General features: G+C 37.0%; 1 long non-coding RNA gene across 1 annotated transcript in view; it reads left to right on the forward strand.

The window, feature by feature from the left end:
* Positions 1–13,137, forward strand: part of LOC124186260 — a 164,240-nt gene that overhangs the window by 58,777 nt on the left and 92,326 nt on the right. The gene's annotated exons all lie outside the window — the stretch shown is intronic.

Below are 13,137 nucleotides of genomic sequence, written 5' to 3' on the forward strand. Positions count from 1 at the left end.
TGTCAATCAATTCGTAAAGTGTAATTTGGCTAGGATTGATATTCCAACGAGTCGCGTCATTATGGTCTCGGTTTATGTTTATCGAATGAAGTGCCGATGAATAGATTATTATGACATATGAACGTTTAAAACACTGGTGTTTTTTACTACTACTTCCATAATAGTTCGGCATCGTGAATTAATAACCAAATCTAAATTGCGTATCTAAACTATCTAGATTGTCAGTAATGTTGTTGATGTCTAATGTAATTAAAATGAAGCTTTTATCTGTATTACAATGCAGTGTTCAGGACTTTTCGAAAGCTTAGAACGCGTCATTCGAAATTATGTTCTATTCCGTTGAGTGAAATTCGGAATATGAACAAAGTACAGCGTTAAATCCAACGGTTCGAGGATAGCTTTCATCGTATTTAGCGAGTGTCGAGTCAGGTTATTGGAAAAAATCTTTATCAGACTTTGGTTACTATTTGGTTTCGTTGAAAGGCGAGGTCTTAAGGAAACTTTGAGACAACAACTACGTAGAAAAAAAACGATGGCTTGAGGTATTAGAGGGGCGAAGAAGAGGAGAGAGGAAAGGAGAGGCAGTTTGTTGGTGTGAAGAAAAAGTTAAGTTGTATGCTCGGCACGCCGACACAATGCTACTCTTCTAGTCTTATCTTCAGGTTCGCTGTGTGCTCGGTTCGCGGCTTTTCGAATCTAGTTTGTTGTTTCGTCGTCGCGGCAGAACTTTAGGTGCAACTAATACCGACCAACTTCGTTCACCTGCAACTTCGAGAAGACGGCTCGACAAACCAACCACGAATTTTCTTTATCTTTGCTTGTTTTATCACCTGAACGAGATGGCTTACCGGTTACTGAAACTCACTCGTGCTCAGTGCGCTAATCTTAAACACTGCGATTCGTTGCGGACGACAATTTTCGGGAGTGTTTTTCACTGTGAAGATAATTTGCGCTCGTCAACATACCGGGACAATCTTTTGAAACTTTAAAATCAACCGCGCATGCGCGAATCTTATCAGCTGTTCGTGCAGGCTGGCCATCCCGAGTTTCAGTCTGTCAAACTTTTTATGGCGGCGATGTAGTTGATACGAATTTTCGAGGTTAGAATATCAAATAATTGAGGTTGCGACTCGGAAAGGTTTCGGAAGCATTTGTTATTATGTCGGAAAGTTGATTCTTCAAAGAACGGTCGGAATTTAATGCTTGTGCTCTTTGGAAATTCAAACGTACACATTTTGTGTAAGTTGGCCTGCCTGCATTGCATACAAGAATATCGCTGCGGGAAGATTTCGACCAATGAGATTGCATTATTTGGCGCATGCGCGGTTGATTTTAAAGTATTAACAGATTGTCCCGGTATGAATTAGTGTTATTTCGTCTTTGATGATTATCTTTCTTCATATCAAGCTGAATTTTTGTTCTAATGTCCAATTAAATTCTGGCGGGACGAATCGTGTCTAGAACTTCTAACCCTTGTTTGATACCCTGGCGTAAAAACGACCCCATGCCTTTCCTTCGTTAATTTAAAGTACCTGAGTGTAAAAAAATGGGATCTGTGACGCCATCTGGCATTTTATTATTTTTTTACATAACCTATATACAGTTTGAAAAGGTAGCTTTTTTAGATGTTGCGAAAAAAAATTTCAAGTACAAATATTTCACACATCAGATTTTGTAACCATTTTGACCCCAGTATGTCAAGTATGTGATTCTACAGAAGTGTGTCAAACAAGGATTGATAAACTAGGAAAATATATTGAGTAAAAGGTATCATAAAAACGTACCTACTGTTGATTTTTCATAAAATAAATTCACCCGCCAAATTGGTTCGAGGAAATGAGGTCGTATCCTTCCGGCAAAAATATTCCTGCATCCCTCCGAATTTTCATTCAAGATATGATTCGAAGTACTCTGCAGTCAGACTATCGTACGGGTTGGTTAGTTGGTTTTCCGCGCTCTGAAGGAGGGCTTGAAAAATAAACGAATCTTGAGGTTCACCTTAAGAATTCCACCGGCGATGCCGGATTACCGTGCAGTAAGATGAGAATATTTGATTCCTCATTTCACTGCGGAATGTAAAGCATCTGAAAGGTAACCATGCTGCAACGACTCAGAATCAGACACACGATAATGAGCACGGACGGTTTTTGAGCGAAGACATAAGTCTGACGATGAAAGATTTTTATCAACTCTATACACCGAGAAAAGTTCTTAGTAGTGGTGGTTACTCGGTCCTCGATCATATTAACTTTCTGTTTCTTCTTTTTTTTTTTTTTTTTCGAAACCATAACCGAAAAATATACATAATTCTGGGTGAAAAACGAAAACTGATTTTCTATGTGTAACCAGAGAATATAACATTGAAAAATATCGTCGCTTTTTAAAGTTGCACATGCAACTCATTTTCTTGTAATTCAAACAAACTTTAAATCATTACTGTAACAATGAGTGCCTGTACCTTACTGTAATTTTCTAGTAACTGTAACATGTGTTTCAGAGACAGTAGTAGCCTAATGTTTTTTTTTTTGTCTTCCTTCGTTTCGTATTTTGTGGAAGTACTTAAAGGAGAGCCTGATAATTACGCGCCGAGTGAAAAACAAAAAAAAAAAAAAAAATACGAACCACTTTTTTCGGGAGTTAGTAATTATAGACCCTAAAATAAACGAAGTAAGTAACAAACGGTGCAGTCAGTGTCAGGAACATTGCCCTGCGAGGACTAGAGCGGAGAGGAACCATCAATCAACCGAAAAAGAGGTGCTTAAGAATGGCGTTGAAAACAGTACATCCATCTTCATTGATGCTCAGGTCTCAGGCACTGACAAAACAAACGGATTTCTTTGCCTCCCGAGTGTATTTCCCGTTCAACAACCGATCAGGACTCTCATCGGAATTTTCAAAACCACGTATCGTCTTTGGAAAACATATAATGATAATAATAATAACAATAACAGTTAGAATAATAATAACAGATTAATTCGAAGCTTTCCTGATACGTTTCCAATATTACCTTCATGTTTTATATTGACGTTACGACGAAATTAATTGTGGAAAACAAATGAATATTTATATTTTACTGGTTCATCTTATTTCTCATTTGGGATTCTCTTCTCAAGTCAATGGTAAATTCTATGATAGGCTAGTAAATAATTGGAAATTGTTTTTATTATGAGAATAGCCACGAAATGTGAATTTTGTTTCTTTAAATTTTTTTTCAACATTTATTGTTCGTGTAGTTGGTGGTTTTTTTTCGGTTCTTTTTTCAACTTACAATTTTCCAAAGTGATTGAGTAATCTTTGCACAACACAATTGTATAATATTTTTCCCAATCAATTTCCCACTGCATTGTATAGAATGAAAATATTGATTTCATTATTGGTTAGATCAGCAATCGACTTATGAGAAATTTGAAAAACTGCTGAAGATTTCGCAATCTCGTAATCATCGTAATATCGTCACGTTTCATCATTACGGGAAATTTAAAGTAGCATAATCACAACTAAAACGGCCAGGATAAATTGTATAATTAAGTTGAAAGATCGTTTTACTAATTCCCATCGCCAAAAATCAAAAGTCGTACAGACTGATGAGTTTTTTTTTCTTTATTTTTTTTAAATTTATGTCAGAAATGAACAAAATTTCAACATGACAATATATTGAGCCCTGAAAACAAAAAACAAAACAAAATGACTGAAAAATAATTATTGATCAGGTAAAAAAATTATTACGAAATTACCGGTTTGCCTGCCAACTTTGATTTTGATTGAAATATTTTTGCTTTTGGTCTCAGAATTGATTGTAATTTTTTTCACTATTTTCAAAAATGTCGCAATCACCGTCAAAATGTCATCATCTAAGGAGTTTTGGAAGCATGGGAAAAAGTCTGTAAAAAATTCGGGATGATTTTTAGTGCTGGGAAAACAATATAAAAAGTTGCAGACCAAATTCAAAAGGGTGAGACCCTATACTTCAAAAAAATTCGTTGTGGACTTCCATAGAATGAATTATTTTTTGGTGTCAATCTAACACTATCCGACTTTCGATTTCTGAATTCACCACAAAAATTGTTCCATGGTATTCCACACCGGCCACTTTTGGTCAATTTCAACACCACCAATTTTTTACAGTGACAGTCGAAGTCACGTGGAATGCACCATATACACCGTCGATACCAAAGCCAATTAATGACACCGCAAGGCCAAGAATTCCGGCATTCTCGCCTCCCGGTTATATAATACGACATCATTTTTATCGGGTAAGGAACTCTCGGCGCGCACTCGATTATCGCGTCACATTGATGGGAGGTGGAAAGTGGATGGGGTTCTCTGCGCGGATCGGGTGACTCCGGTATCAATAACATCGGGTCTGCGGACGTGACGTCGATTGGTGAACTGTATATTCCTCGGTGGCAGAGCTTTCCAACTTTTATATTCAGCGAGTCGAACGATTTTCCACTTCCATTTGACTATCGATGCATGACCGCGTGTCACGTATGCATCTTCAATTCCGACCTCTCTTCCTCGATGTTACGTATAAAAAAAATTGAAAATAGTCAAGTACTGCATAGTTACTAAGATCAGAAATTTTTCGTAGGTTTGTAACGCAAAAAATTACCAAGTTACAATGCGATAAACATCAGCTTGCTATTTATCCATTTTTTATGGTGTTTTTCTTTCCACCGATTGATTTTTGATCTTGAAATCGCGGCTGATGATGGAGATGATTGATATCGAGTATGAAGTTTTCAAATTTGAGATTTAAGAATCGTTTGAATTTGGGTAATACAAATGTGCAAGAAATTATTGGGACTGGATGAAACTTGTTAGCTGAAGATTTTTTACTACGCTCATTACGATTCTTAAGTCAAACTTGCGAAATTCAAAACAATTCACTCAAAAACTCGGTCACTCTGAATTTATGGATCTTAATTTCAGATTCGTTATCAGCGACCCAAGAAGCCTCCAGATGTTCTGTGTTTTGACAAAACGACACAACTCCTTTTATTTTCGTCAGTCATATCGGATTTGCTACTTGGAATTTTCAACTTTTGAGTTGAGGTTCCAAGTCAGCTACTTCAAAATTTCCCGATTTTTAAACTTTGAGTCAATCAATGAGTTGAGGAATAATTTAAACCCCGAAATGGTGAATAAACTGCAGCTTTTCTGAATCGCGTAAATTCGTGAATATAGGGGTGGAAGAAACTTCACTTGCACTTTACTATATCAATTCATTTTCTATTCATCCTGTTCAATATGCCTATTGCTTATAGTGAACTTAAATTTTGCTGTTGAAGATGCGCGCGTCTGCTGAGTAATAATGATTCACTTTATCGATTTTCGCTCATATTTATGTGCCCATCTATTGATTGTGACCTACGCGACACTCGCAGATTATTGTTTTCTTTTTCCATCTCGATGCAATAAAACTTCCATTAGCCCGTAAAAGATTGTTTATTACCTACGCAGAGACAGCAGCTTCTGTCGCACGTTCTGATGACACTTAAGAAAGAACCTGTATACCTATAAACAAAATCTGTGACGCGATTTTATCAATAGACATAATTGAAGGATTATCGTTGAAAAAAAGTAACTAGTGGTAAAGAAGAAAAATGGTCTCGTAGTGAAAGAGTCAGACTTGAAACCGAAATTTTCAGAGCGAACATGAAACTAGGAAAATAGATCGCAGTCATCGATCATCGTCTCATTTAATCGATGACGTTGTTCTGCTCAGAATATACAATCTCCTTGCGGAAAACCATAATTTCGTTCAGTTTGTAACAGTAATAAGTTGACAGATAGGAAAAGGTCGATGAATGTTGAAATACGTGGAGTACATTGTTTGGAGAAGGTGGATTTAAGACCCTCGTGTAACTGCAAGACTTGAAATTCAGATATTATTGCAATCAGGTTCTATAATGCAATGGATTGGATATAAATCACGAAACGAATTGTTTGGATCATAATTTTCTCATCGGTGTTTGAAGTTTTTTTCTTGTACTTAGAATTGTACTTAGAATACCAAGTTTTTACTGTTTTTGGGAATTCTTTTCATCCCAAGCATCCTGAAATATGGATAAAGGCGAGCCCATGCTTGATACGATACTGGTGATAAATGTTTCATCGTATACGGCCTCAAAGTGTTCAAATATTGCCGGGTGCATAAGTGACTATAAAATGTTTGATTTCGTTCCATCAACCGACACTCTGACGACAGGAAAATGAAAACTTTGACGATCGTCAACGCACATTTATAGTGATGTATAACGCACGTTCAGTACGACCACTCCGAATCCTTCTACCATGAAATATTTATGATCGATGTCGTAACAACGTACTCGATTTTTTACACATTCCCTCGTATGCTTCGGTTGTATGAGAAAGAAACTTCTAGAAATCATGAAAATACCGTTTTATTCCGAAATAGCTATCGCTTGGGGTTCTGATCCCAGAATCCAAAGGATCATAAAACATAATCCTAACGAGATTCTTGAGCAATTGATTAAAAGGCGACGCGATTAACGTATTGGAAGAAAAGAAAATTCCCCTGGATTCGTTTCAATTAGGTTTATACTTCAATACGGTCAAACACGTGATTCATAAGTTTCACCGTATTTAACAATTTTTTTTTTTCTTTCACCGGACGATCGATAAGCCCAACGGATTATTCCAATGAAGGCAGTATCTTTGAAATTTAAAATTCAAGTTTCCGGACACACGTTGGCCTAACGTATACTATCCCTCATGGTTTATTTATACTTCGTGACCTACGAAAGATACTAATATAATAGCAGGAATGTAGTTCAGGACGATAATAAACATGTGGCTTCCCTTAATCAATGTACCTCCACTATAGTTCCAGTCATATTGTAGCAAAATTTCAATTCATACGTATTGTGTTATTTCAAACATATATCTTCCAAGGCGATACACTAGTTTTATTGTGAGTTCATACTTTAGGACCTAAAATATGAGTTTCATTGAATAGTTCCACTAACTGAAAAGTTTGTTTTATGCTAAGAAAAAACGTTCCGTTGCAGTAATGGTAGACACTTACCAAAACTGATTATCCATTTATATCATTTTTCGAAGTGAGCCGCATTTTTTTGATGGGTTGTAGTGCCAGTTAGTTGACACAGTGATATTCAAACACGATAATGCGATATTGACATTAATAGCTCATGTTTTTGGTGCACCTACGTGTTAACAGACTCATAGCAAAATTGTAAAAAGTTTCTTCAGCATGAGCGCCTGATTTTTGGCAAGATTTCAACCCGAACCTAACGTATTTGGATGGATGAAACAACCAAGTCCTCCTGTAGGCTGTATATCGATAAAAGCATCTATTACGATCTTTAAGGTACCAAAGTGCCACCAAGTACGGATCTTGGGTAACCCTCGGTAAGAGGTTAATATAGAAGATCAAATACCATTTTTTTTTTTTTTATCATCATTACATTACTTCCCAAACGTATAATTTTCAAATCATCACAAATCCCAGATAATTATACCATTTGGCACTTGTTCAGCTGATCGTAACGTGGTCGAATCCATTCCAATAAATTGTCACTAACGATAAATCGTGATGACTTGACCCGTTTGGAAGAGAACGATAAAGAGAACTCTTGGCAACGTGATAAAAGTAAAGCGTACCGTGTAGACCGAGGAAATTGAAATGTACCGTCCATAAGAAATGGTTGTGTATCGGAGTCCGGCAGTCCGGTAATCCGGCGTCTGATGTTGTGCAGTGGACGCTGCACCTGGAGGCAGAGCATAGTAATTTCTCGCTAGTCGCACCTGCAGATCGGCACAATGTATTCGGTACATGGACGTGGACCATAGCCGGGGCTTCGACACGTGTGCTAATAAAAATAACAGGGTAGAGAACGTTTCTGGAACAACTGCTGAGTGAACAATGTCTCCGTGTGTATCGACTACGTTGTGAGTCCGCCTTCAGGTATTGCCTCTGAGAAATTGCTGCACTGAACTGCGTCGCGATTTCTCTCCCGTGAAATTTCAACTGCATCGAACTACAGCCAGGAGGCAAACGCTGCTGTGTATTTCCTTCTCAGACCAATTTCCAGCTACGGTACATTTCTCTCCAATGATTAGGACGGGTGCAATTTTGTGACGTTACATCATCCCGGGATTCTCAGATACGCGTTCAGACATCCGCTAAGCTGCAGTGCGAACTTGAAACAAAATGGACGATGATTGATCAGGATACGTGCAGTTTCTGCAATTTTTGGATGCTTGTATCCTAGGGTGATCCTTATTTTGGGATTGGAAAAGTTTTTGTTGGGACGCACGTTGCAGGTCTGTTTCAGATCAATAAAAAAAAAAAATCTGTGTACAGTTTTAAGCCTCCACGTCAACTTGAATACGTGCACCTAAGCTTCGAAAGTTTTAGATGTGAAATACATGTATTTTTATAACAAATTATTTCGTTTTGTATGACATACGTCTAAATTAAGGGACTGATCCGAAACTTGTCACAGCTTTTGCTTATGATGATAGGAAGAATCTCTGAAACTTTCAAAATTTCATCCTAATTTTATAATGTATTTCTCTTTATATATAAGCTTCATAACATACATTATTATTAATCTTTATATGCAAGGGAACATTGATCGTAAAATTTTGAAATTTTTATGGATTCTTCCTGACATTTTAAGAAACAACTCTGCCAAGTTTCAAATCGGTTTCTCAATTCATACCAAAGACAGACGAAACTGAATAACTGTTTATAAAAACTAAATGTATTTTACATTTAAAACTTTCGGAGCTTAGCAGCACGTGTTCCAGTTGACCTAGAGCATTAAGTCTTCATACAGAGTTTCTTTTCTTGTTCAACCGCCAAATAAGGACCACCCTGATGTATTTATGTGGCACAACAAAGTCGGTTATTTAGGTACCCATTTCGGGTGTATATTCTTCATTACGTCCGATTGACTCGAAATTTGGTAGTAGGAGAGTTTTGACCACGCTTATTGCGAATCTGAGTTCAATATTCGGCAATTCATAATGGCGGGCTTAACATGGCCAACAACAAAGCAAGACATGTTTTATTTAGATGAAATTTGGTACCCTGAGGTTTCTAAGGTTCATGATTACAAATTCGACAATGAAGTAAAAAATTGAGAAATTTGAAACAATTGAGTCTTTGAATCAGTTATTAGCAATGAATTGATACTTGGACACGTGATCAGAAGGTCTTTAAAATTCCCAGGTGTTTCTCGTATTTTTGACCTTTACATTTCAACTGTCTATTGAAATTGCCAACTTGTTAGGAGTGATTAGAATTTGTGAAATTTTGCCTCGATTGCCAAAAAATGATATTATCGTACGAGCTTACATACCGCTTGCCCCAACACCCCCCAACCTCTTGAACAACAATTGCTAGTCTTGCGTATAATTCGCTCATGTATAACGAAACATTATTGTTAGCGACTCCCGCCTTTAATGCATTTTATTATAAATGAATACTATCAGCCAATCTCGTATAATATGCCTGACAAATTTAATGGGGCAGCCTGTCGACGGATAAAAAACCGAGGATGGTAAGTGAGACAAGAAGGAGGCGTAAAGCAAGACAGGGTGGTTATTGTGTCTCAGTTACTCGTCGTGCTTTCTGCCGAATAATGATTCAATTACGAGTGTTACATGAAAAATAATTGCAAACAATAAACTGCAAGCATTGCCTCGCGTTTTTTTAATACTGCGGCAAGGGAGTCAATTTCTTCAACAGCGTTTTTTTTTTATTTTCTTTCTTTCTTCTTTTTTCCCAAACCATCCAAACATGTATCGATGTATTTGAAAAAAAACCGACGCATATTTTACACAAAACTATACGTTTGATTTTTATTTACCCGCCGGTTGACAGACAGAGCAAATTTTTTTTTTTTCCTCTACCGTACTTCTGTGATCCCCGATTATTTTCCGGTTCCGGTTACAGTAACCTAGCTTTATGTCAGCCCACTTATCAGCGGGATCGAACGGATGCAGAAATGTTTCAATAGCCGTCAGTTCCAGCACAGCACTGTCTGCTGCTGCTGTTGTGCAGTGAGACGAACGCTCTGGTATTGGTAGCCGGAGAATTTCCACCCCCCCCCCCCCCTCCCCCGGCAAACAGGAATCGATATTCATATTTATCGCAGCTCGGGTACATAACGGAGGTAAAAAAAGATAATCGAAAGTCGTTGCCAGAGAGAAGCAATCTTGTCGGATAACGTTGGCGGCAGCATGTTTTATACGTACTGTATAACTCGGAAAATCATCTCAAAGTTCTTATACATATCATTTCGTTCGTATTAGTTATTTAGCTGCATGTTGCTTTTCCGTGCGTTTATTAATTTTCAAGAATTTTTTTACACGTTTTTTAACGGTCATTACAAAACGTGGTTAAATCATCTTGGTTTCAATTTTTTTACAACAAGCTTTTTTTGTATCTACACGTTGACAAATTATTAATATTTGTTTTGTTTTTTTTTTATCGGTCAAAACTTCAAACGTGCGTATCGAAACATTGTTTACCACGATACGACCGAGGAAAAATTCAGGCATAGAGAATTTTTGATAAATCTTTTGCTTCACGAAAGGTTATTATTTTAGTTATAATACTATTTTGCGGGTAACTTAATTTTCTGAAGAGTTATGTGTGAACTGGTGTACTTTATTTTTGACGTCTGTTTAAGCAAAAAAAATAAATAAATAAACCAACTGTTGGTAAAAGTTTAGTCCCGTAACTAGTTCAATGAATCACTAGCACCAGCTCGTAACTGAAAATTTTTTAATTAGCTCGTCCTCGTTTGAGTAGCTGATCATGTTTTTATCAAACAGAAGACGTGATTAAAAGTTAAACCAGAGTACGAAGTATTTACACCTTATTCATCTTCAATATACAAATATAATTAATTATGCTATTGAGGAAAATCAATCAAGGCAGATGACAAAATTGCATGCCTTCGGCATTCGTGAATTTGATGTGAATTCAGAAATACGTTTTCATTGAAACATTACTTGAGAAAGATGAAATAAGTCAATTATTCCTGGATGCATGTCATGTTTCAGATAATCACCGTCCGCACAACGGGTGGAAACAAAGGAACTGATTTCTCAAATATGCCCGGTAAGAATTCACGAAAATTATTCTCATTTCGATATTATATTTTAAATAATATCGAATACAGTGTGAATAAAAATTGAACGTAGAAACTCAATATTTCAAACAGATGGAAAAACATTCGTTAATGTTAATATCCACGGAAGAGAGTGTTCGAAAAATGAATACCAAGTTGTAGGATTTCTTGAATGCAATACAGATTACAGAAATTCTCACTATTCCTAGAGATAATACTATTTACCAAACAAAACGAACGAAGGATGAAAATAGTATGGAAAGATTTTTGCTGTACACCGAGAAAAATTTGATTTGTTATAATAACTAGAACAAAACAGTAAAACAGATGTTAAAATAAACTGTTTGAATATTATTGGAATTACGAAAAACGAGGTACGCCTAACCATTTTGCGCTATCGTCGATCCTTTTTTGGTTATTGCAACGAAAAATCAGTTTGTTCGGTTTACTCTACTTTTTTAGTTAAACAAGGCTTTAACGTCAATTTATTTCTTGCACAAGCATTAAATTTTCGCAACAGTTACAAGAAAATATAGCAACAGTGATCGTAATAAGAAAGAATAGTAACGGATACTAGACTTTCGGGTAACAACTACAAAAACTAATTTTCATTTTTTACTTGGAACTATATTTTTCGATGGTGATAAAAAATGAAAATAGTTAAGGACTGAGCGGTAACCGGAACTAAAAATTTCTCTCAGTGTACGTCTGATTTCCTGGTAAGTATTTATTTCTACCTGCGACCGTATCTTCACTACTCGCTATCTATTGACATTTTTCTCCGAGGTATTCTCCCGGCGTAACGGTGATCCGGGCATCGGCTCACTTATCAGCGGTGCCAAATGGATGTAGAAATGTTTCAATAGTCATTAGCTCCGGGGTATATAGCGGTACTTGGAGCATCGCGGTTGGCGGTGTACTTCACAGCTAGGTGTTATCGCGGCGTGCAGGGCGGGTCCATCGCTTAACTTTTATCGGCTCGTCCCCCGAGCCAATATAGCGGTTAATCTCGTGCGATAAATTATCGCGGACCGCAGCCATTACTACTTAATCGGATTCGAATAGTTTGCTTTAATTGAATCAGCGTCAAGCATTGTACATCATATACCATGCACCGTGGTCAGATCAAGACGCTTGTCTAGTCTTCGTATCCTATGATTTTTCATTCACCATATCAACCCTTTGAAGCATACATTTTTCTCTGCAGTCAAATTTCGTGAAACTGGGTATAAAAGGGGCCTCAAGGTCGCGAGTTTCAAAAATGGGGTCAGATGTGCGAAATTTTCAAAAATTCAAAGTGGTTGATCTGATGTGGTGGACTAAAAATGTAAAAGTGATCGAAACGACTCGACGATTCACACTCAGGGGTTTTTTGAGTCACCGAGTACGAAGGGATCCGCCATTTATAATTTAAAAATTCTGACATTGGATTCGTTTTCACCGACCCCAAAAACACCAGATTGCCGAGTTCTACTTTTACGGTCCCCATAATCTTTCTGCAATTACATTTATTCTCTAAAAACAAGCATTTACCAAGCTTTGATAATAGTCGGAAAAAGTTGCATTTTACTCGATTGGTAAGGACTGACTGAAGCATTCTCTTGAAGACACGTGACAATCCGATTTTATCGACTAAGATGACTTAACCTCATTTTTCGTCGTCATTACTGAACTAACGAATAGCTTTTGATCAAATTTTCGGGACAAAATTGCTTCTTGATTGCAGAATTAGGAATAATCATTGGTACTCTGTAAACTCTCCGAAAAATGTATCGTTTCTACCATGTGATACTATTTCCCAATTCTCGAATTTTCGCGGCAATGAAGTCCATGATCCAGAGGCTTTCCACCGTTCTGAAAATGAGTAGAAGTAAAAGCTTCCGACCGACTATTCTCATATGATATTCAGTCCCTGAAAGCAGAGCTACAATTCATAGTAATTTTGCGATGTCTTTTTTTTTCATAATTATCCTGGTATTGATGATTCGTTGAATTTACACGATGG

This window comes from Neodiprion fabricii, chromosome 7 (genome assembly GCF_021155785.1).
Source record: "Neodiprion fabricii isolate iyNeoFabr1 chromosome 7, iyNeoFabr1.1, whole genome shotgun sequence".
NCBI lineage: Eukaryota > Metazoa > Arthropoda > Insecta > Hymenoptera > Diprionidae > Neodiprion > Neodiprion fabricii.